Below are 25,847 nucleotides of genomic sequence, written 5' to 3'. Positions count from 1 at the left end.
AGTGAAAGAGCTTTTACTTGATGAGCACTAGCAAGCTGTAGGAAACTTAGAATGGAGATATAGATCAGCACTAGCAAGCAAGCAGGTCAGGCTTTAAATGGGGAACCATGCACAATTACACCCATTCCCAGCATTCCTAGTGCAGTCTTTTAATATTAAAAGGAAGAATGTGTGTATATGTACATCTGATTACTTTTTTTAAAAAAATATGTGCAGTTTTAAATGAATGGGGAGCAATGCGCACTGGGATCTTGGCCAACATATGACTTTATTGATTTATTTAAAAAATTTATACCCCACGTTCAATCACGTTATTCTCAAGAAGACTTATAAGCAACTGATAAACTGATTTAAAAAACCCTTATGCATGAACATGCAAGTTCATATGTATTCATGGGGGGGACTGCCCTCCCCCATGAATGAATTAATGGGGGGTGTCTATGAGAAGGTAGTGGTGGTAAATGAGATGCAAAGAGTTTTCCCCAACCTGGATTTTTTTAAAACCACACATCAGGTTTGAGGGTTAGGGATGGGTGGAGGATGAAGGAAATGAAATGATGTTGACATTGTCAAGGCGTCCCCCATCTCTGCCAGTTTTACCAGTGATCAAACACTATAGGCCACAAACGACAGTGCAGAAAAGTTGACCCAAACTGCCTGACTGTTAGCAACAGTCTTAGAGACGTAGTCACACAGGGCACAATGTGCCAGAGGTGGAAAATGGGCTTGATATTTTGCTGACAGTTATCCAAACTCTGGTAATCTCCTGTTCAGATGATTGCAATATGTTATACATGTGGCTGCTTTTGAAGAAGGTCCAGAAGTGTCAGTTAGTGTGAAACAGGGTTGCAAAAATTCTGACTGGGGCAGATTGTACAGACCATATTTCACCAGTTCTAACAGAACTTCACCAGCTGCCAAGTAGCTTGTAAAACCAATTCAAAATCTGGTGCTTACATAAGCAGCTCTAAATGGTATATTAAGGGTTCAAGTACCTAAAGGAATGTAGACACCTGTATTAGCCTTTAAGGTCACCATCTAGAATCGTTCTCAAAGTGTCTCTTTTACTGGAAGTAGGGATGGGTGAAACTGTCAAAGTCACTTTCTCTCAGTTCCCATATTTTTCCAGTTCTGATTTCAGCATTTCTACACCAGTTTTGTTTAAAGTCCTCCTCATAATTCAGCAGCATTTTAGTGTGTATCCAATTCTCCCTAATAGAAAATTTTTCACAAAGCATTTTTTTCTAACATAATGCATTTTATGCTCTTGAAAATATGCATTTTGGTGCACACTTTACCCAGATATATACATTACTGTACATGTCACTTGGTTGGAGAACTGCATTGCAAAATTCAGAGAAGTGCAAATTTCAAAGAATGACTCTCTTTCGGTTCACATATTATTTCAGGAAGTGCAAATTAGGTAGGTTCACCTTCAAATGAGAGCAGAAACAGTTTTAAGATGAATAAAAGTGTGCTCTCTCACACACACTTCTCTTTTCTCCCCTCTTTCTCTCTTTCTGCCTTCCCAAAGAAGTTTCAGTTGTGACAGCCTAGTTATAGAGGGTCATCCCCAAGGAGTCATGAATAACATCAACATTATTTTATATTAGGCACAAGACTGAAACTTTGTTATTCACTCAGATGTTTTAACTATTCTTGTCAGTTCTTGATGAAGGGAAGAATAGAATTGTTTTATTAAATAAATGTATTTCCCTGCACTGGATGGAGAAGATATGGTGACATTGCACATACCTGATGCTGTTGCAAAACTGACATACCTTGTGTACTTCATTTGCTAGAGCACATATCTCCAACATAAATACAGTGTTTCTACTGAAGTTGTTGTTAATGAGAAGGCCAAAATATTCAGGACCTCCCTGTGCGCAGTTGAGGAACCACAAAGGTGTTGATCAGGCTGCAGTACAAATCTTGTCGTATATTACAATTACAATATAGAAGTTAAAGGGACATGAAACTAAACCTCTGTTTTCTACTACTGCAAAACAGAGTTAATTCTACTAGGTAGCCATTACTGATAAGTATTTGTCCAACAATGATTATGAGCAGGAGAAATAAGCATTCTTCCCCTGGGACCACCTTTTTCACACAGTTCGGGAGTTGCAAGTCCAATTTATTGAAATGGTATTTATGTATGTGTAACTGTGAAAGATCATAGCTCAAGATAATTACAGCACAAGTCCTCCTTTCAGGGAAAATGTCTACACCATCTGTTTTACTTTGACTCAATTTGCTAAGGTCCAATTAAGAAACATGTTTAAGTCAACAACTCTTTTTTTCCCATTCAGTCAAGACAAATGAAGACAGCCCTATTCCCCCTGGACCCTGTTCATATTTTTTCAGACAACTTTGCAAATGAATTTGAAAATCTGTGCACCAACCCATCTACCGTTCTCTCTACATTTGAAAAGTAAGGTAAATAAGACTCTTGATACATTTTGATGCCATTGTTTTGATGGGAGTAGGAGATAAAGGCAAGATACTAATATGATACATCTGAAGGATGAGAGCAGGAGTAAATCAGACTAGGAAGTGGCCAATCCACACATACTCTACCTGCACCCGACATATATACCAGGATGTGGGGGTTAGCACTTCTTCCCATATTTGTTAATTAGTGGTACAGTGGTACCTCGGGTTACATACGCTTCAGGTTACAGACTCTGCTAACTCAGAAATAATACCTCGGGTTAAGAACTTTGCTTCAGGATGAGAACAGAAATCGTGTGGCAGCAGTGGGAGACCCCATTAGCTAAAGTGGTGCTTCAGGTTAAGAACAGTTTCAGGTTAAGAATGGAGCTCCGGAACGAATTAAGTACGTAACCAGAGGTACCACTGTATAGTGGAACAAGGACATGGGGAAAACGCAGCAGAACACAGCACTAGAACATTTTTCTGATTGACCAGACTGCCAAGGTCACTGACAGCCTCCCCTGGTTTTGGCAACTGAATGATACATCTTTCAATGCTTATTATTGTTTGTAACATATTAGTATAGAGAAAACCAGGAAATTACTTCCAGCTTCTTATTCTTATTTCTATAGTGCCCTTCATCCCAAGACCACAGGGAGGTTTACAATACGATTCTATGACTGTCAGCTCATACTAATGAATTTGTATTTTGCTAGGTACTGCCCCCCCCTCTCTCTCTCTGGGTGTGTCTGTCTCTTTCTGTGAGTGTGTGTACAATATATCAGCACAGCTGCATACATTTTTGGACTTTTCACTGAGATGTGCTTTCATGATGAGCTCCAGTACCACTTCATCACTGATACTAATCTGTACGTGATGTAAGAGTCTAAATGTCTACATACTTGCTTTCATGACAGGAGGCGCAGAATGACTGGGATCAGGCACGTAAGACCAGCCCCCATGCATACTGTACATTTAAAGTACTATTATATCACTTCAAACAGTCATGGTGTCTCCCCCAAGAACCTTGGAAGCAGAAATTTGTTAAGAGTGCTGAGAGTTATTAGAGAGCTGTTCACCTCAAAGTGCTGCAGTTTCTAGAGTAGTTTAAAAATAAACTTCTCTTCCCAGGGAACTCTAGCTAAATTTAGTCCCCCCCCCCTCGTCTATGTTACTGTTAAGTTCTATAAATATAAATGCCACACTGAGACTTAGAAGGGGGGGGGGGAGCTGGGAGGCAGCACCACCTCCTAAATTTTCTGAAAGGAAGAAGGTAGGAAAGTCTGCTCATTGAGGGCAGTCTGAATGGGGCAGCCTGAATGAATTAGTCTCTGATGGGAAACAGGGTGAATTGCGTGACCAGGCGTGACAGCCCCAGCCCCCAGGGAACGTGGGAAAGGAAATAAAGACTCTGGCAATGTTATGGAATTAAAATTAGGCCACAACTTTATTAAACTTCTGAACGTAGGAATACCTTGGCTTAGGCCTTGGGCGTGTATCCCTCCCAGCCCCACAGCCGGCGAACTGGGGCACATCAGGGTAAATGGGATATGGGGGTGCTCTGCGTGATGTAAGTGTAGGCAGGCAGCCGAGCCCATATCCCCGCACGCAGGGTAATTCACTGACAACCTTTCAGTGTATGGCCAGTGAGACCCATTTATGTAACCCGTTTAAGAGGGGATCCTGGAATCGCAGCTGTAGGGGGGTCAGTCACCACCACCACCCCATTGTAGGGGAGAAAAGACTAAAGGATTCCACCCAAGGCCATAACCGCCAAAGTTGTGACAAATTGCTACGGGGAAGATACAACCTGCCAATGCAGGAAAATTTCTTCCCGGTCCTTCAACAGCAACCAGTCAAAGACCGAAGCAGCACCCGCTAAACAGGAAGAAAAAGTTAACCTGTAAACAAGAAACATTAACAAAGGGAGGGTGAATCTCCAGAGCTGTCTGCCTGGCTAATACCAGCTCCCCCCCCCCCTATTTATAATGGTCTGGCCCCATTTCCCAGGAAACAAAACTTAAATCTGAGGCTGGGCATGAACCTTTGAACCACTGAGAAGCAGGCCAGCCCCCTTCTACTAGCAAGTTCCCTGGGAACTGTAGCACCGCACACGATCCCGCAAAAGGCACCCACAATATAGTGTGAGTGCTCATTAGCAGACTTTGACCTTAGAATTGGTAGTTCTGAAATCAGAACTTCGGAAATCAGAATAATCTCCATTGATGAACACTTCAGTTTTGCAAAGATAAAGTCTGATTCTTTGACAGCTCTTTTTCAATAAGGCAGACTTTCCATATTTTTGTGACGCATTTAGAAATAAAGCCAGACTGTGCTAGCCATGTCTAAAGAATCTCAGTTGCTGAATATTATTTAGATCTCATACTCTTCAGTTTTTATAAGACAAGTTATTACAGACAATAAAGTTGGGTTCAGAATTCACTTACCTGTCGTTTCCATTAACTGCTACCAGTCAGAGTGATAATTTTTACAGTGATAATTTTACTGCAAAATAATTCAAGAGGGTCCAGTAATTTTGCAATTTCTTTATCTTTTGTATCACAAGTTTTATTTTCAATCATAGGAAGCTAATCTCTCTCCATTTGTCTTCACTGAACACACTAGCAATTGGAAGCATAAGCTAAGTAGAAACTTCAGTTTTGACATCAACATTATTTCCAGACTTTCTGTGTAATACATTCCTTTTTATTGGGGTGTTCAATAAACTGGTGTTTTTTTTAACCAACCAACCTGCACACAAAATTACCTTTCCTTCAGCAGTTTTGATCCATCTCTCCACCACCACCCCAGCCTAGATATCATCCTGGGTGTTTTTGGTGTGTGTTTTTTTACTTCTGAGTCTTTTATCTGTGATTCTGGCTCTCATCTTTTACAGAACCACAACAAGTGGCTGGAATGAACATAAGCTATCACTTGAAATCATTCATTTTTCCACAGAGCTATTTCAAGCAGAATCCTTCTACTCAGACCATCTACTAATAATCTGTATCATAAGAGAAGGGAAAAGAAGGAGAGGGGGAGACACACACACACACACAGAGAGAGAGAGAGAGAGAGAGAGAGAGAGAGAGAAATGGAACAGAAACCAGAATTAAGCTGTCTATAAAAAGAAATTAGTTTTCTTGGCCAATTTGAATTCACCCATTTTTGTTCAAAATGAAGTTCTTAAAGATACTTTTACTTCTCCCTGCTACAATATTGTGGCTACAAAGTGTGATTCAAGCTCATGATAATAAAATTTCACAGCAGCCTAAGATTACTTTCTCAGAGGCTCTAGGTGAGCCTATGCAATAGGGACTAAGGCAAACCAATCCTATAGGGCTGTACAGCTGAACTACCCCACCCCGTGCCACCCTACTTCAGGAACCCCCTGTGACAAATTTCCACCAAAAGAGTGATTTCCATTTTTTTGTTCATCCTTAATGGATACATGGAACCATTTTGTCACATTTGTATACAATATTTTAAGAGATATTTTTTATTTTAAAATTCTATATAGTACTCATATATTAGCTCTCTCTCTCTGTGTGTAGTATTTCTACTGTATTTTAATGTATTTCCTTATTTCTGCTCAAGTAAATTTCACTTGAACTAGCCCAGGTATTGTTTCAATCCTGCTTGAGCTTGTTTTAAGTGAGGCGGTGTGTGTGTCACAGGCATACATTTGGAAGTGATCAGCAAAAAGTAAGTGACATTGTCTCACCATTTGCTACTAGCCTCCGATATTGTGATTCTTTCCCAAGACATCAGTGGCTGCAACTGACTGCTTGTTTCTTAGGTTCTTATTCATTTTGGTGTCACTGATGACAGTGTCTCGTCTCAAGCGTATCACTGCACTCATGACGGCTGCCAGATTTCTTGTTAGGAAACACTGTGGTTTGCTTTTGGCTCCAAATCTGAGATCACCACAAAAAGAAACAAATATACTTTTACATTCATGACTTACAATTAAACAGATAAAGTTTCAGCAAGACTGAGGGATATCATCAACAACAGCAAAAATGCCCCAATGTTATTCTGATGAACCACTGCATTGGGCTTAAAAAGAGTTTTTAAACAAATATATTGACTCTGTGTTGCGGAGGGTGGGACTGGCTGATCTTAAAAAGTTTCAAGATGAGCCAGAACTTGGAAGCAGTCTGATGATAATTAAGGAAGAAGCCTCCGTGGTTATGAATGAGTTTCCGTCATCGCTGGTATTCCCGGCATCTTCTAGTCCCACCCAACCATCCCATCTATCACCTCTGAAAATTTAATTAACAGACTGTTTATCCCACTTCTTAGATCACTAAATTCAGGAAGGATGATGCTGAAATATTGATTGCCGGCACTCTAATTGATAGCTCTTCACCAAACTGAATGCACTGTTGTTTTTCATTAACCTTTACTTTAGGTTTCTAAGCTAGTTTTCAACTTGTGTGACAAAGAGTCCCTCTAAGTCAATTTGAATAGGAGCTTCAAGTAAAACTGCTGTGCCATGCTTTATTTGCCCCATTTGCTGTTTCTCTATGACCCAGGACCAATATACTATGGATTGAATCTAGAACAAGACTGCACACAATCCTATACAACCTTACAAGGTAGTAAGTGCCACTGAACTCATTTCTAGGTAACGTGCCTAAGATGGCATCTTAAATAGGTGGAGCCACTGAAATCAATGAAACAAGTTATGAAGGACTTATCTCCCAAGGCTTTTAATGGGAAGAGACCCAGTAAAAGGAGGATATCTACTTTTATTTCTTTGCCTTGCAAAGAAAAACCAGCATCTCACCATATTCTGAAGTCCACAAAACCACAGTAAAATTCAATTTATCTGAGTGGTTGGATGGAGCCCGCAGTGGGTAGGGAGCTGGGGTTTAGGACTACACTGATTTGTACCAGGAGTGTTCAATAACTATACCAGGATTGACTAACTAGTATTAGATTACAGCTCCTCTCATCTCTGACCATTTCCCATGCTGGCTGAGGCTGATGGGAGTTGGAGTTCAACAACATTTGAACAGCCACAGGTTAGCCACACCTGTACTGTGGAAAGTTCTGCCATGCTGTTATCAGTCTTAGCAGTGCTGTTATTTTTTACCTCTGTTTCATTTTTCAGCTTCTGTAAGAAAGGTCATCTCTGAGCCAATTTAAACAGGAGCAACATTTTCCGTTTTCAATATTTGAATAACCCTTTTAAAATAATTAGCTGCATAAATAATTAGATAATTGGAATAAATATATTCATAAAGTTTTAATTACATATAAGTAGCTACATAGATAGAGGATCTTTTGAAAGAAATGTATCTATATAGTTTTCACTTAAAGCATTAAGCTGTGAAAAACTGCATAATAGTTCTGTATCTTTTTATTTGATAACAACAACAACAATTTATTATTTATACCCCGCAAGGCCTCCCCAGCCACTCTGGGCGGCTTCCAACAGAATATTAAAAACACAATAAAACATCAAGCATTAAAAACTTCCCTAAAAATAACTACTATACAAAGCTAACCAATAAATGCATATTGATTTATGTTTAATGTTTTCATCTTCAAAATAATATTGTGTAGTATATTGACAGAAAGAACTGAATCTAAAACAGTGAGGCTTTCCAGAAAATTTCTCACTACTATATTTTCCCACAATTTCCCATGAAATTTTATTTCAGAATAACTGCAGGCTCCCAAGAATCATCTGTAATCGTACATTTTTCATTTGCATCTTCTTGTTTTTCCTAAGCTAGAATTTATTAGAGATATGTTTCCTGTGAAGAGATTCTTACTGATAATAGTATGGCAGCAATCAAGTGTAACCAATTAAAACTTTATTACAACGTTTACAAACAGAAACAAGATGAACTTATCCTTAGATGTAGGCTGAACCCCATATACATTTATTAGGAAGTATATCCCATTTGAACTCAATGGGTATAACTTTTGAGTAAATCAAACTGCACTGTAAGTGTATTAATTTCAAATGTCATATAACTACACTATCTGCTTAATTACTGTCAATGTATTAAAAAGGGATAATGCGATAAATAATATAATAAAAAAGGTTTTCTGTCCCCTCATAAGAAGGCACACCAGCCTATCTCTTCTGAAAGGATGGTGTCTATATTTAAGTCTCCCCGATCCATCATGGCTGATAGAAGGGCAGAGTGAAGTCATTCAGAGATGAGCCTTTTTGAAGTCCAAGCACATGAGAGCTTCTCTATTACTTTCAATATCCTACAAAAGGAATCTTTTATTTCTTTGTTCAGGAGCTGTACTGGAATTGCACAGGAGCTAGGCACGTCTCTCAAATTTACATTGACCTATCATTCATCTAGACTTTTCCAACAATAAGATCTTTGTACATAGCTTTCTTATAAAAGTGTAGCTTCTTGAAATGTAACCATGAAAAAGATGGCATCTGAGAAGTCATTAAGAAGTGCATTTTGACATTTATCCCTCAAAAAAAGAGCCAGAAATCTGCTGGTGTAAACAACAGTGATAATGCCAGAGTAAATGACAATAGATGCAATTGGACATGATGGTTTGGTGTCCTGCATCACTGTTTATACAGTTATACCTTGGATCCCAAACGCCTTAGTACTTCCAACAGTGCCTGGGCAGACTACCCAGAGTCAACATCCACCTTACTACTGGCAGTGGGCCCAAGAGCCCTACCATCTCCACCATGGCCCACTACCTGAGAACTCCAGCCAGTGAGCCATTTGGCTGAGCTGGCTTAACGAAAGGCACAATGTATATTTTATGTGTATTCTAATGAACTGAACAGAGTGAGAGATTATGAGTCATGGGGGCGTAGAGTGTGAGTGTGTGAGAACTCAACAGTGCTTCTCTTATTGTTTATCACTTGCTATTTTGTTAATGTTGTTAATATTGTTTTATAGTTTACAAATGCCATATTGATTTGTTAATCATATATATGATGTAATTGTGATGTTTAACTTACAGTGGTACCTCAGGTTAAGTACTTAATTCGTTCCGGAGGTCCGTTCTTAACCTGAAACTGTTCTTAACCTCAAGCACCACTGTAGCTAATAGGGCCTTCTGCTGCTGCCCTGCCGCTGGAGCACAATTTCTGTTCTCATCCTGAAGCAAAGTTCTTAACCGGAGATACTATTTCTGGGTTAGCGGAGTCTGTAACCTGAAGCATATGTAACCTGAAGCGTATGTAACCTGAGGTACCACTGTATTTTTATTTGCACTTCGAGGACCTCAATTAAACCCCCAGAAATAAATTCACACAGACTCAAATTTCAGTTTAAAATTAATGGGCAAATTTTAGGACACAACTTTATTGATTACACAATGTGAGCGGTATTGGCTTAGGCATTGACAAACTAAAACTGACCCCTGCTCACCCCGCAGGAAGTCTGGAAGGGTAAACCAAACGAGGGAGCTATATTGATGCAAATTGGCTATAGCTCACCCCGGGGTTCCTGGGGTCCTGGCATGGCCCTAGCCCCTCAAGCGGACTTCGGACAAGATTCATAACTCCCAGATTCCTTTAACGGAATACCCTTTTTTAAGGAGGGGCAGGTGATGGCCGCACCTCCCCTCCCCCAACCACAACTAAGTCAATGCTTAACTGCCAAACCTTACAAAGTTGTGACGATTGCTGGGAGGTAGGCGAAAATCTGCCAAGTGGACAAAATTCCTACCAGGCCCCTGCCACAAAACAGGCAACCAACCAAAGTCCCAAGCAAGGTCAAAGCACAGAAACCAAAGAGGGCGGGTGGGCAGGTGTTCGGCAGCATGAAGCAAGTGGCTCTGACATGTCATGCTGCCGTTTATAAACCGCCCCCCTCCCACAACTTGTGAAACAACCTGATTGGATGCTGGAACTGGGGCGATCGAGAGACTGCCCCAGCAACGCCGGGCTAAGCCCTGCCTCCAGATGCCATGGGGGCCCCAAGGTCCAGAGTGCAAGCAGGACCCTCCTTGAAAAGGATCCTATTTGATGCTTTATTAATAGTGTTTTATAGATTAGATTGTTAATTATTTTATATGATTTGTGCTGTATTTTTGATGTTATGTTATTGTTATTTATTGTTTGTAAGCCCCTTTTAGATTAATTTGAATGAAAAGCAGCACAGAAATACATTATATATCAAATCAAATGGAAATCCAGCATTTAGATTTGGTCACCTAGTGGTTTATATGCTGGGATCAATTGCCTAATGCCCAAAGAACTCTCTAAATACGAGCCTTTCAGATCAGTATAAAGTTCTCCATTCCATTAGCTCATTAAAGGGGATGGGGTTGTACAACAAAGGGTTGTATCTGATGTTAGTCATACTCAAAGTAGATCCATCAAAATTAATGCCTATGACTATCTTAGCTTCATTGATTTAAATGGGCTTACTCTGGGTAGATCTTTGTTGGCTATAACCCAAGGTTTCTGTCATGGAGTGTAGATTTCAAGACTCGTTATTCCAAGTGAAAAAATAGCATACATATGTTTTAATAAACAATGGCTGTAAACCAAGCTGTTCCATTTCAGAAAGATTTATTTACGTAATATTTCTGAATACTTATTGCCATGGTAACTAAAACAACATACACGTAAAATGCAATATAACGTGGAGCCATCAGTGATGGTGCTTTGCAAGTATGGAATTTGTTTTGTGAAGCAGAGTTTAGAAACCTAAGAAATCAAGTTTCTAGCCCCTACATTTTTTCTTATATATCAGATATTTTTATACAGTCCTAAAATTTTAGAATGAACATTGTTGCCTTTTGCAAAAGACAAATGAACTTAAACAGATACTTAGCTGTGTGGTGCAACTGAGTACCTTTTTCCTGGAACAGTTTCCTACTGAAAACCGTCATGGTATAGCCTTGATGCGGTATTAATAGTTTGAAACTTATATAGATGTAATAGAGGAGATGAAGAAATTTTTTGGTGTTTGGCGAGACTGTTATCGCCATGTTTCTAATTCTTACGTGCTGCCACTCTCCTGAGAAAATGTTATAAGTCAGTGGAATGATGAAACTGACAAAACCAAGTTGCAAAGCAGCTCTGGCCTGATCAGTTTCAAAAGACACTTTGCAGATATGTGTATATCCTCTCAACACATCTTAAGGTGCTAAATAAGTACATTAGAATCCATTAAAAATAATATGCACTGAAGTGCTAAGAAAACCAGATGATGTGCTGTTGCATGATGCCATATTTGTCCCACCTGCAATTTTCTTGAGAGCTATTGGATCTCATCAGTCCCTCTTACTCCAGGGGAACTGAACCTGTATAGCAAGCAAAAGACCACACACTAGCTGATGGTAAAAGGAAGAGTGCTCTCTGTCACCTTATAAATACTATACTATGCGAAATAGACTCTAGCATACTTGGCCACATTATGATGGAACCCGGGCAGAGTGCTGATTCAGAAGTGGATCCCTGTCCTATCCACACCTGTCTGGCAGGTGCTGATTGAGTGTGTCCTCTTTGGGATCCCCATTTCCATCCCTAAGAACAAACACTCTTCCTCTGACTTCTTTGCCATTCTGTCTATCTTACCTATCTGATATATCATGCTCTAGTACTTCCCAATCTTTCGGGTACTTTGTCTCATTTCACTTCCCTAGCATTTCAGCAATATCTTAAAGACTATTTACTTTGCATTAAGTCTCTTCAAACTCATTTGTTGGAAGTTTCCTAGATACATTTGTTTAAAAGAATATAAAGGATAAAACAAATCTGAAACTATCAGCATCTTCAGAGGTTTGCTGCAAAATGATTCTGATTTTAGCCATTTATATTACAATTTACCCCTCTCTGCATTTGGTAAATAAATGAGGTAACTGATGCTTGAGGTTATTTTCGGTATGCTTTATGCTTTAGTCTATTGTGAAGCTTTGCCAATTCTCTTTTCCTCCTTTTATTGAGGTTTTTCAAGGCTTGTCAACTCCTGCAGCTACTATGGGCTAGATTTTGAACCATCTGTGCTTTATCACAGAGTCCTTTTGTATGTTCCCTAAGGTATGCCTGGTTGGCATTTTATCCTTAAAGGAAGCTCTCTTCCAACATATTGATGGATTATAGTTCACCATTTAAGTTTATATGGCACAACCCTTCTACCGTCATCCTCCAAGGGAAGGGGGATGCTGAGCTCCCTGCAGAGGATGATGCCAAGAAAACTTTTATTGGGACACTACAATGATTTGAAAAATTATTCCATTTATAAGCTACCCTAGAATAATGAATTAATTCAGTTCATAAGCTGTCTGATAACAATGGGAAAACCACAACTAGATAAAATACCATGTAAATGAAGGAAAAACAGAATTGTAATACCAAACAAATAAATTTAAAACAAAAGCAGGAGTGTTACAACAATTAAAATAGAGAGCTAAAACATAAAACCACAGTGTTAAAATGTTGTTAAACCACAGCATGATAAGCACTATAAAAGCCTGAGTAAATAGAAAAGTATCCAAAAGCATTAATAAAGTAGGTGCCAGGTAAGTCTCTCTGGGGAGGATATTAGGCATCTCTCCACTGAGTCTGAAGTCAACTTTTTGCCTTCAGGTCAAGCAAACGATGGGCAATTTTTGTCTGCAATATGGCTGACTTATGTCAACAGAGGATTTAGCCTCTGGCCAGGTGCAGCCCAGGTTACCTACTGTCTGGCATCTATGTCCCAGAAACAGCTCTGTTAGCTAAGAATTTTTTATATAGCACAGTAACAGCGAAAAGATGTCTTCCCAGGCATATTGGAGGGTGTGTAGAAAGACAGAAGCATTATTTCCCCAGGCTATTTTGCGTATGAGTTACATACTGCTAGAGATTTCTGAGTTAAAAATAATAATAATATATATTTGTATGGATGGCAGAATCTGTTAATTGCCAGTACTCTCCGTTCCTTATTTTTCCAGTCCTAAATTCAGTTCTCCATATTTCTGCATCAGTCTGCATGTTTTGTTTTGTTTTTAAAAAAGTCCTCATGAAAATTCATCAGCAGTTTTGTGTGAACTCCTACAGGTGGCGGAATAGCTCAGTGTGTCTGGCTTTTAACCAGAAGGTTGGTGGTCCAAGCCTACGCAGAGACAGCTGTGGGCAGGATTTCTGCATTATGGGGGGGGGGTGGCACTAGGTGACCCTCCAGGTCCCTTTCAACTCTACAGTTCTATGATTCTATAGCATCTCCACCCCCAACGTTCTTCCCGGACACTGAGATCTAGCGCCGAGGGCCTTCTGGTGGTTCCCTCACTGTGAAAAGCCAAGTTACAGGGAACCAGGCAGAGGGCCTTCTCAGTAGTGGCACCCGCCCTGTGGAACACCCTCCCATCAGGTGTCAAAGAGAAGAACAGCTACCAGCTACTTTTAGAAGACATCTGAAGGCAGCCCTGTTTAGGGAAGCTTTTAATGTTTAACAGACTATTGTATTTTAATATTTTGTTGGAAGCCACCCAGAGTGCCTGGGGAAATCCAGCCAGATGGGCAAGTTATGAATTATTATTATTATTATTATTATTATTATTATTACTAGTTTTTAAGAAATTTTGCCTAATATGCACATTTTTTCCAGAACAATTTTCCCTATTACAATTCATTTTGTATGTAATTTTTCAACAATATATGCATTTATATGCACACTTTATGCAATATCTCAAGGACTGCTTCTCCCCATATTAACTGATAAAGCCCCTGTGATCATTATCTGAGGCTCCTCTTCATGTGCCTTGCTTGGAGCCATCATTACATATCTTTAGGTGCCAGGCAAAAACATTCCTCTTTTCCTAGGCCTTAGGCTAATTAAACAATCAATGGCCTTTTAAAATGTGTTTGTGTGGAGAGCATTTTTTTTTTTTACTTTTTTATGTATTTTGTGTTTTTATATTGTAGACTTTCCTATGATCCTTGGATGAAGGTACTATATAAATTTTAACAACAATAAAAACAACAATAATGCCCTAATATGTGGATTTTTGTACACATTACCTGTCTGGAGAACTGCACTGCAAAATTTAGAGAATTGTGAATTTGAGCTTTGTTTTCATTGTTGTCTTGTTTCAGAAACTGTGAATTAGGTGCGTTCACCTTGAAATGCAAACTCAGTCAAACTTTCCCTCATTGTCTATTTGCAAATGTGAAAAGCTTAGCAGGGACACTATGTTTCTTTAATACGCCATCAGTTCCCAAAAGCGACAGCATGCACACTGTTGTTCTGCCTTTCTTTCACTGCCCACATTTAGACTGGAACAATATTTCCTTCTCATCACTTGCTTCAGTGGGGTTCGGTACATTGTACATGTAACCCTGCAAACACAGATTTCAGTTGCTTGTAGACTCCAAATATCACATAGCTGTCAAGCAAGGACCTTCATCTAGCAAACTAGACAAATGTTTTGAGAGGCTATTTTGCACACCCAAAGAGCATCCTTGCAGCATTATGTTTTCACTAGAAGAATAACTTCTCTTGTTGTTCCCAGTCTGATATACAGGGGTGTGTGTGTGTGTGTGTGTGTGTGTGTGTGTGTGTATATATTTCTTCAGTAGTTAATGATCCATGAATCCAGTTGAGCCACCAGACTTATTCAAGGGAAAAAAATAGAGTTGACTTCTCCAGCTGACTGGAAAACTGAAACTGATGGATGCTTTGTGCACATCCTCAGGATCAATCTTACTAGACCAGCTTAAAGCTGCTATATAAAAGCATTAAAAATTGGATCCTATTGCTATTTTATTTTATGTTTTGGATTCATCAGCTGTCCTCTGATAATAGGTTTTGGTCTGGTGCAATTATCAATACTGTAAATGCATTATTTTCAGCAAAATGTGCTATTACACCCCTGCGTTCCTTATCTTCAGAGATCATGAACCCCAGATGTAAACTTTAACCTTATAAAAGCCTATGATATTTTATCATGTCTTTGGATGGTGCCTTTTAATGTTGGCTTCTGCCAAGTGTGCATTTTAATGCCAGCTCTGTAAAAATAACTGAATGGAATAATCTGATGGTCCAAAAGCAAGGCCACACAAGTTTTGACTTTTCCTGGGGGGGAAAGGAGAAGAAAAGCAGCAGCTTTGCCACCGTTTGCAGATGCAGAACCACAAGGCCAGGCTTTTAAAAAGCCATTTAAAATAATGATAGCTAACAAGGGAAATTCTTACTCTGTACTGACAGATGTGGCATATCCCAAGGCAGCTTGAGTGGGTGCTGTTTGATTGAGGATGGGAAAAGGAACTGCATTTGGGAGACAAAATATATGCTCATTTCAAATAACAAAGCACTGCTTAGCAGGGAGCTTCTGCCTACTTGGCTCCAGAGTTCAGGTAGAAATGAGCTATATGATATGAATTCTAGCCCCATGTTTGTTCCTCACTCTGTGATGGGCTTGTCAAGGTCTTGGCTGCATCCTTGTGGCATAAAATAAAATAAAAATGGGAGTCTGCAGAACTGCTCCATTCTCTGCAACAGTATGCCATCTTTCTTGCATCATCTTAGCACAAATCTCTGCACTTCAAACAGTTCCTTCAGATCTTTCATCCAAAACGTAGCTATTATTCTTTGCAGGTGCCTGCAAAGGATAAAGGAACCTGAAATCCTGATGACCACTTCACTCATATACTTCAGCTGTCCCTATTTCTTTTTACCAGAGATAATTTTTGTTTTCTGTATTCATCGCCAGCCCTTGTTAAATCATTTTCATCTATTCTGTCACATATGTACCTTCAGGAGGATGCTAAAACCTGGTTATTTCTATACAATGGTACCTCAGGTTACATCCGCTTCAGGTTACATATGCTTCAGGTTACAGACTCTGCTAACCTAGAAATAGTACCTCAGGTTAAGAACTTTGCTTCAGGATGAGAACAGAAATCGTGCTCCGGCAGGAGGCCCCATTAGCTAAAGTGGTGCTTCAGGTTAAGTACAGTTTCAGGTTAAAAACGGACCTCCGGAGCGAATTAAGTACTTAACCCAAGGTACCACTGTATTTATTTATAACATTATACCCTGATTTTCCCCCTCCACCAAAGGAGTTGCTTAAAGTGGCTTCCAAATAGAAAGGCAAACATCAAAACAACAAGAATTCAACCACTGAAACACAAATTATGAAATGAAAACTAGGTTCAAAAAAGAATAGAGAAGCCTTCACATTCAGTTCCTTAAGCAACAACAAAATCAAAAACATATTTTTAAAGGGATGCTTTCCAAAGTGCACATTTTTGGAGTTCCTGGAATTCATTTCCCTCCCTTGAGCTGTAGAGGTTGCATCTTTCTCCTATAGTGGCCCATGTGATGGAGCCAATGCATGGAGCCACCTCCTGAAACCACCATCACTGCTGCTTTCCTGGCTGGGCCTTGTAGGTGCACTCATGATACTGATGAATTGGTGGTGGCAATGGTCTCATTCCTTCAGTGATGTTGTGCCAACCTTGCCCTGTTCCAGCCACATTGGGTGGGGCCAACTGGGACAGAGTGCCGTGGAGCCATGACTGCAAAAATGGGACCACTGCCACCACCAAATTTATCATCAATCAGTCAATCAGTATTTATTGTTATGTTCACAGATCAGCCAATGAATTACACTCAAACAAACACTCCAACAAATTTTACAGTGTTCAGGTCAGCAAATGGTCATTTGGGGTTACCAACATGGTAAGGAGCTAGGATGTTTATGTGTGCGATGTTCCACATTTACAATCACGGTAGAATGTGTCCCCAAATTTATTAAATATGTATCCCAACCTCCCTCCCAAGGGAGCCCAGGCTGGCAAACAAGAAGTGACAAAACAATAAAAACGTATTTTTTAAAAAAAAAAATATTCCAGTACAGAAATGGAGTAACTAAGGTTAAAGATTTAAATGGTTTGTTTTTGTGCCTGTTCTAAGATTATGGTGCCAAAAGATCTACAGACAGTTGTACAGGATTCCTTACAATATATATAGAACACAGACAGCAATCCAGATGCTCCTTTTTGTATTTCATATATGTGTTTCTTATTCACATTGGTACTAGGAGAAAGAAAAACTTACGTTCTCTACAATAAATATGCAAAAGGGTGGATGTAGAATACAACAGTGCTTCTCAAATGCAATGACTGAACCAAACCAATCCACTGCAAACCTCACAAAAGATCCAATCCAAACTTTTGCTTTGAATCAGGATCTTCCATCTTATAAACTTTCCCAGAATATTTGTTCATAAAATCATATAGACTCAGGGAGGTTGTGCTCCTTTATGTGCTCTTCTGGGAGGGTTGGTAAGGTTGGTATTGCTGGGGGATAAGAAGCGAGGAGATCTACTGCTGTGGAAGCCCACTATCATTGTTGTTCCTGGTGTAAGATCCTGAAACAGAGCATTTTGATGTTGGGATGGCACTGGAACAGAGCTAGCCAATAATCTACTGGACCCTAAGCCAGCCAATTTGCTGGAGAGGGGCCCAATTCAGCCTGGAGCTGGCACAACAACAACAAGGGTAAAATAAGGAACTAACAGGTGATGTATAGGTGGTTCCATAGCTCTGAGCAAGGGCTTGGGGATGGGACTGAACTCTCTGCGCTATTATGAAGGTTTTGATTCCTTCCTCCCTATACCTATGAAATATAGAATTGATTGCTTTAAGAAATTCAGTGCTGAAAAAGCAGAAACCAGAGCTCCTCTGCCACCCCACCAGGATGAAATTCAATATGGTCTCAGGTTTCCTTTTCCAACCTTCTGGCAAAATACCAACACACAGTATGCAACCATTGCTTGAGGGTATGTCAGTACAATAAAATAAAAATAAAAAGATGTATTCCAGGAAGTGTGTAAGTGGCTTGAGTGCATGGGTACCATGGTTGGTTTTCTGAAATTGTGACAAGGGAGGAATGTCTATCATCCACTCCAGTCCAAGCATAGCAAAATACGTTGCCTGGCTGTCATAGATAGTTACACTTCAGGAGATGCTGGCCAGGGCAGCATTCATCAGATAGGACAGCATTCTTCATTTGTGCAAAGTGCATAAATACTTTGCATAGTTCAAGCAGGTACACAGAGTACCTTAGCCAGAGTAAGTTAGATTTCTTTTTTAAAAGCTTATTTCAACTTACAGCTGACTCTGAGGCAGGCATTCTCTTGTGGTTATCCTCCTTTTCTACAAAAAGGGACACCAGAGTAAAACAATTGTACAGAATAATTAGCTTTACATGACATTCACGTACTGTTGGGCATTTCTAGTTTAACTGAGCTAATGATCAGTTTGGATTTGAAGCTCCATTGAGTTTATTACTGAATCAGAGTATCGTTTCCACAGAGAGAAACAAAGAACCCATTACAAGCCCCTAGCCTTTAATGGGGTTGATAAAATATAAGAGCACAATCTGATTAAACACTAAGGGGTTTGTGAAGAAAAGGAGGGGGTCACCAGCTTTACCTATCCCCCCCATTTCCCTCTTCTTTTAACATTTCATAAAGACAGAAAGGCAAGAAAAATGTATTTCATCTTATTAAAAACCAATGAGATATATGCAAACTCAATTACTATCAAGTAACGCTGAAATGGATTTAATCACATCTACAGTGCCTGCAATGACTGATGTTGGCTGGATGAGGATCAGATACTGACTATGGATCAAACGACACATTGAGCTTGCACTTTCAGCTGCTCACTGACAAATTTCCACTTTCAACAGCAGGAAGGGGAGTCTTGACCAGGACTGTGGTCTTCCCTCTACAAATCACCCACATACTACTTTTGCATCCCCAGAGGTCACATTTCTGTGTAACACATTTATAGGGCGCGAAAAATATGAGGTGACCTTCAGTAAGAAAACACCATGGGGAAGAAATAGTTAAGTCTCTGCTCTGGCTGATACCTCAGGCCCAGTCCAGACTGAAAAGGAAGCATGGGTACTTTTAATTAAAGAAAGTGTGGACAGCAAGGTTGGCCCAATACATTTTGGCACCTGAGGCAAACCCCAAAATAGGGCATCCTCCCTCCCCACCAGGGAAGAAGAGGTGAGTGAAGACTGACATCAGGAACAAGGTATGGGGGGAGAAAGATCAACAGCAGGCTCTGCTGCCCATGGAGACCCTGCAGCCTAAGGTGGTCACCTGGCCTGGCCTCATGGGTGGGCCAGCCCTGGTGGACAGTTTTAAAGAAGCACTTTCAGGCAGATGCATAGCACAATTTGTAGCTTAGCCCCAGGTGCCCTTGCATCAGATGGAGCCTAAAGATATCCGGAATACATGGTGGCACAGCACCTGGTATATACAGGCATAATCATAAATTTCGTGTGATGCTGCTAGTGAAAAGAGGAAGCATCCACACAGCAATTTATTCAGTTCTCCCAATGTTTCCCTAACTTTTCATTTCCACGTTATGTTTGAGCTTTCTCATGGCATAAAAAATCACTTCTAAAGCATGCTGCTTCCTCCCAGTCTGCTTTTGATTTTTCTTTGGCTATTTAGCAAGCAAAAAATATTCTTAATTCAGGATCTCTTTAAATGCCATCACGCCATCATTGCATATTTGTAATTGTGTACTGTTCAAATTCCAGTACCTTACCTCTGCACCGAGTACAGAATTAGGAAGTGCAGTTAAGGACCACAGAACAAACTTCAGCTTTGTCTGACTTCACTGAATTGGGCTGACCATTTCTCTCTTCCACCCCATTTAGTGGTTATTGTTGTCTTGCTAGGCATGATAGAGCTTATTAACCTCTTGAAAATTTGTCTCAGTTTGGTTCTGGGCATGACAGCAAGCAAAGAGGTGGCTGACACTACTGAATATTAAAGATCAAGTGTATTTAAATACTTGCTGACAGCCTCTTAAGTGCTTCTGCATTTTTATCTTGATTTACAGAGATTTAACACTACTCCATTAGCATTAATGGGAACAGAGAATGTAACTCTACCCATGTTGAAATGCAGAAGCTATATATTCCTGCTTTCTGCTCTCCTGTGCAATAGTCTTACAAGAGGTAGGTGATATTTAAACATCTGTTCATTGCTAAGGGGCTCTGGAACCATGTCTCAATAGGGAAACAAGGTGTTTAAACCATACTTTTAACCGACTCACAGATATAAAATGGCAGACACAGAAATGGCGCCTTTGTGGGCTTTTTCTGGGGGCGATGATTCAAAGGAAGCCATAAACCATTCCAAATCTTCTAGTCCTGATGAGTAATTATTACATAGGGCCACATCTGCTAAAAGTCCCAGGTCTAAAGCATCGAGCAATAGTTATCTCGAATTCTGCTAACTGAAAAAGCTGCCCTGACCTGTTGCAATGTGACAAATGATGTACACTTCACTGAAGAAAGTGATACTATGACAAGAATCGTGGTTGTGTCTACTGAAACATTGTTTGTTTTCTAAGGATTATAAGTCACCTTTCAACAATCCAGGGTACAAGGAGGTCAAAAAAACATGATACAAAATAAAATAAAAAGCTACAAATGGAGTCCTATGTAATCAGAAAACAGCCAGAGATGTATATCATAAAACGGAGAGCTAATCAAGCCTTGGGTCCATAAAATCTGGGTCCTGATTATACTATCTGCCTGAAGCTACGTAAAAAGGAAACCTGAGCTCTCTTCAGACATGTGTACTGCACAGTTCTTAGTTTTGTACTGCATATTCCAAAAACTCTTTTCTCCTCCCCTTTGTACACATTGGACTTAACCTGGAGTAAGTCCCACTGAATTCATATTGATTTACTTTTGAGAAAATATGCATAGGAGACCCCGTTCAGCAGCTGTGGTGGTCATCCAATGTCTTGGCTTTATTCTTCAGTTTGAAGTTGGGACTTCCCATTATTGAATGCCCCTCCGTAGCAAAAAATAAAATAAAGATCCTTCTCCCTGATATCTGTATCTCCTATGTAGTTTTTAAATAGTGAAGGGGTGCTCTGCTATATGAGCCCCCACCTATAGCCACATTGGTGGTGGCCAGTCATTAGGTGTGGTTCATTCTTTTGTGGAATTCTTAATTCAAAGAAAGAGCATTGCCCATGCAAGGAGTGGACTGCTTTGCATTCTTCAGTGTTGCAGAAATTGATGAATGCACCATGGGTGCAAACAAACTCAGCCTTTTCAGATATGTAGGTCGATGGGCATAATCCACCAAAAGTTAGTTATTAATCAAGCCTTGAGGTGAGTGCTCATGCATGGATCATTACTATGCCTGTAGGCCTCATTCCAAATGTCATGAGCCCTACAATTCCCTACCCCACACCCCACCCACCAATCTGGCTCCACACCCTGACCTCTATGCCTGAATCCAAATACAATCCACTGCTCCTTTAGATCTTCTCTGAACACAAAATATGTGGCAGTGGGATGATGGGGACAGGCCCAGCAGTTGTAGCCCAGCTGTGGTCTCCCTGAATGTGTAAAGGGCACTATGTGCAGGAAATCTCACGGGAATCAATAGGGCTTAAGTTACGGTAATTGATCTCCATTTTATTGCTTTCAATAGGAATTGTCATCACTTTAATTTCTGGGTTGTGCCCAATCTCTCTCCCCATCCCCTGCCCCACAGACATACACAAGGCTGCTGGATCAAAGCAAGAGGCTGCATTTAACAATCCAGGAGTTGTTAATTTAATCCTTTCACAAGCTAGTAATTTTTATTAAAATGAAAAGGAACCTATGTACAGAAATTTACAAATAATTCTGTCTTCTGCAGTTTAGTCCACTCCTAGATTTTAATTTAAAACCTTTATCTGCCTCTGTTTAATATATGAAAAAGCCAGCATGCCAAAGCTGTGATTAACTTTATAGGTGCAGTGGAATTATGGAAATGCATCATGCACAAGTGCGCACTTTCCAAAATTATTCTGTGACCTTGTGCTTAAGCCGAGTTTTAAATAATTCAGTGATGTATTGAATGAATAAATTTGTACCGCTTGTTACTCTAAACACTCAGGCATTCACTTTTCCTTGCCATTTTTAATAAAATCTAGCTTCCTAATATTCATGAAATATTGCATTTCAATTAAATTACATAGGTACTGGGGGGAAAAACAGTTTGCCCTGAGCTGCTTAATGTTGACACCAACTGTCATTTGCTCCCCCTCCCTCCTCTATAATAACCAGAGAGGTTTTATGTACCACTAATATAAAGGGCTGTCACACTTTAATGAGAAACTTTTTTGATCAAGCTTTACACAAAGCTGCACAAGGCAGAAAAATAATGAATCTAAAGTATTTTTTCTTGTTTGTGAAGGATACTAATTTGAACATAAAATACACCAAAGAAATACAGAGTGGCTATTTCTACTGGTCTTTTTGAAAAGGAGAAGTTAGGAAATGTATTCCAAAAAGTGACAGACTACTTTATGCATACAGAGAACATCCAGTGCCTTAGTTGTATGGAGGTTTTACTTTTCTTATGTCTTTAACCAAGGAAAATGGTCCACACAGACAGGGGATTTTCCTATTTTGCATGTGGAGAGCGTTAAAGAAGGTCCTGATTCAGAGGAAGGTAAGTGTAGAAAGACCCACTGGAAAGACTGGGTTAAAATCATCAGTAGGGCTAAGGGAATAGTTCTGTCAGTGCAAGCTTCTGTGCTTGCCCAACACAATGATATCACCTCCCCCCCCCCACTGTTCTGGGGGTGCTCCCAACACTTTGGAGCAGATCTGAGGAGGGCACAGGAGAGAAGAAAAGAGTAAGCCCCATTGCGCTGTCAGGAATTGTTGCACTAGTAGCTTCTGATACCACAATGATTTAGTTGGATATGACCCATTATATTTCTGCTGAACTCATTTCGAATGGGCTTCCAAGGGGGTGAAAGCAAAAACCTTTCTCATGGACAAATTAGCTTGCAATTGTTTTCAGGACAGGGCTGAACCCTTTTCATCCAGAGACCCACATTCTCTACTGACCAACTTTCTGCTGGGGCAGGACATGCCAGTGGGGAGCAGGGCTGGAGGCTAAAGTGGGAGGAGCAATGAATGCTAACTTTACCTTTGTACACTAAGCTAGTTTCTACACACACTCATGCATCTCCCTCTATCCTCCATCCAGACAAGCAAGCGGCGTTGTCAAAGTTCAAGGACACCTTCCAGCCAGGCAAAATCTCTCAAGGTAGCTATAAAGCAGGGCAGGTTAATGGCCAGACCTGCTGAGAAAGGGAGTTATTGGAAGGTGATGTGGTCTGAGGACAGTCCCAAGGGCCCAGTGGGGAGAGCTGGAGGGCCACAGTTAGCCACTGGGTCTGAAGTTCTCCATCCCTGGTGAAAGCCATTTTGATGGCTCTCTTATGCTATATGAACAAAACAAAATAAATTATTTGTTTCTCTAACATCAGTTTTAAGCTTTCTCTAAAAGTGGTCCCAGGGTAGCATGAGGCATACCATTGTCAGTGTGGAAGAACATTTGCTTTGCATGTAGAAGGTCACAGTTTCAAAACCTGGCAACTCTGGGTAGATCTGGGAAAGACTCCGGAGAGCTGCTGCTGGTCAATATAAATACTGGGCTTGATGGACCAGTGTTCTGGCTCAGTATAAGGCAACTTTCTGTGTTCTTATCCTTGATCTAGCAGGGGCAACAGAGAGTTGGTATTATAGGTGAAGAATGAAGACTTAAAGCACTATCTGGCAAACTCAAAAGCCTGTGACTGACTCTTGCTTCCAAGCTAACCAGTTAATCTATTTGTACAAAATGTTTACTCATCTTCAAAATGTGAACCGTTACTGATGTTAGTCAAAGATGCTTAGTGAAATAAAACCCTTCCCCTCAAACAACTGTGCCAGTACCAGACCCTTTCTAACCACTGGTTCTCCACCTTACGCAGTACTTTGAGGACAGGGTTGTCCGTAATTAAGATGCAATTTACCTCATTCAACGATGCTGCAGAACAGAAAATTCAAATAATTACACCACTTTGAATAATCAGCGTATAACGGGTTCTACAAATACGCTCGTTCACAGCTTTAAACAGGTTGCCTAACATTTCCCATTAAAGGGCTGCATTTGCAGTTGTGTACAACTTTCCCAATATGCAATTATCTTAGCTAAAGTTCACTAAACAAAAAAGTTAGTTTTCTTGTAGTCAGCAGTAAACATTTGGCTACTTTAGAGAAGTACAATATAGGATATTTGTTGCTTCTAACAGGTTTTAAAAAATCTGCTTGGTATGCACACATCCTTAAATAACTAGTGCCGCCCCCCCCCCAAAAAAAAACCCCCCCACAAAAATATCCTTACATCAAAAAGTGGAAATCCAAAGGATTTCAACACTAGCAATCTTGACTGGCTTTATGCATCCAATCTATGTCCATTTATTTCATCTGTCTGCTTCTTGTTCTTTAAGCAGTTGCTGAACCCGTCCTCTTATTTCATAACTGCTAAGCTTACTCCAGAGTCTTTAGTGGGGAACTTTATCAGCAGCTTCTTGAAAGCCCAAGTTCACTCCTTTCTCATTTCCTGTATCTATGATCTGCTTCCAAAGCGAGGTCTAGGAAGCAATGTTTTCTACTGCCTGCCTTTATGGGGTGATTCTGCCCTGCACAAAGCATCAAATTAGGCCCCAATATAGGTCATTCCTCTTAGGGGAGGGGGGGGGGAATCAATTCAGTTTGCACTGAAAGGCAAAACTATTGAATGCACACTTTGCAGAACAATGCAAGAAGTAAAACACAACCATCCTTTGAAATTTGTGCTTTTCCAGATTTTGCAATACAATCCTCAAGCCAAGTAATGTGTGCAGAAATGCATATGTCAGGGTAAAGGGCTCATCAAAATGCATACATTGGTGAAAATAATATATAAGAATGCATATTAGGGGGAACTGATTTGCAAAATTGCATGTTCGACAAAATTGCATACAAAAATATGTGTACTAGAAGATATTCAGACTAAAATGCTGATGAATTGCCACAACACCTTTTCATATATATTTTTTAAAAGAATGCAAACAGATGTGGAAATGTGGAGCACTAAACATCTACACTGGAAAAATGAGAAACGGAGAGAGAAACTGAAATGGACAGATCTACCTATCGCCACTTCTTCCTACTGCTGGTCTACTCAGAGATGCGACCAAGAAGGCTTGTGACAGTGGCATTCTCTCCTCAGCTGGAGAACATTGTGGCCAATAATACTGCTATCACTCAAGGGCAGTTACCTTTCAGGTCCCACCAGGACATTAATAAGTGGTGGCACACCAATATGAGGTGTCATGGTGCCCATGGGTGCACCCACTGACTTTCATCTCAAGCTTGTGCTGAACCTGGAGATCTTGGGGAAATTATCCAAATTTGCATTCATGCAGATGTTTGGGTTTTCTGGCATCAATGAATTGTTCTGGAACTAACCCCCTTCCAACCTGCCCTCTTTTTACATAGTCCATCAGTTGTTAATTATTTCATGTTTGTTTTAATCGGGGGGGGGGGATGTTACCTGTAATTTGACAACATATTATATGTCAAGCATGGGCAAACATGGCCCTCCAGATGTTT

At 40.1% G+C, this 25,847-nt stretch overlaps 1 long non-coding RNA gene across 1 annotated transcript in view; it reads left to right on the top strand.

The window, feature by feature from the left end:
• The window catches only part of LOC308485921, an 84,200-nt gene extending 81,775 nt beyond the window's left edge, over positions 1–2,425 (top strand). The window contains exon 5 of the long non-coding RNA XR_013990865.1: positions 2,310–2,425. This is a non-coding gene — a long non-coding RNA (uncharacterized lncRNA). The remainder of the gene's footprint in view (positions 1–2,309) is intronic.
• The last annotated feature ends 23,422 nt before the right edge of the window (positions 2,426–25,847 follow it).

The sequence above is a fragment of the Podarcis pityusensis genome (genome assembly GCF_964106645.2).
Source record: "Podarcis pityusensis genome assembly, chromosome: 9".
Lineage (NCBI taxonomy): Eukaryota > Metazoa > Chordata > Lepidosauria > Squamata > Lacertidae > Podarcis > Podarcis pityusensis.
The sequence above is the reverse complement of the archived record's forward strand: the minus strand, read 5'-3'. Positions and strand labels throughout refer to the sequence as shown.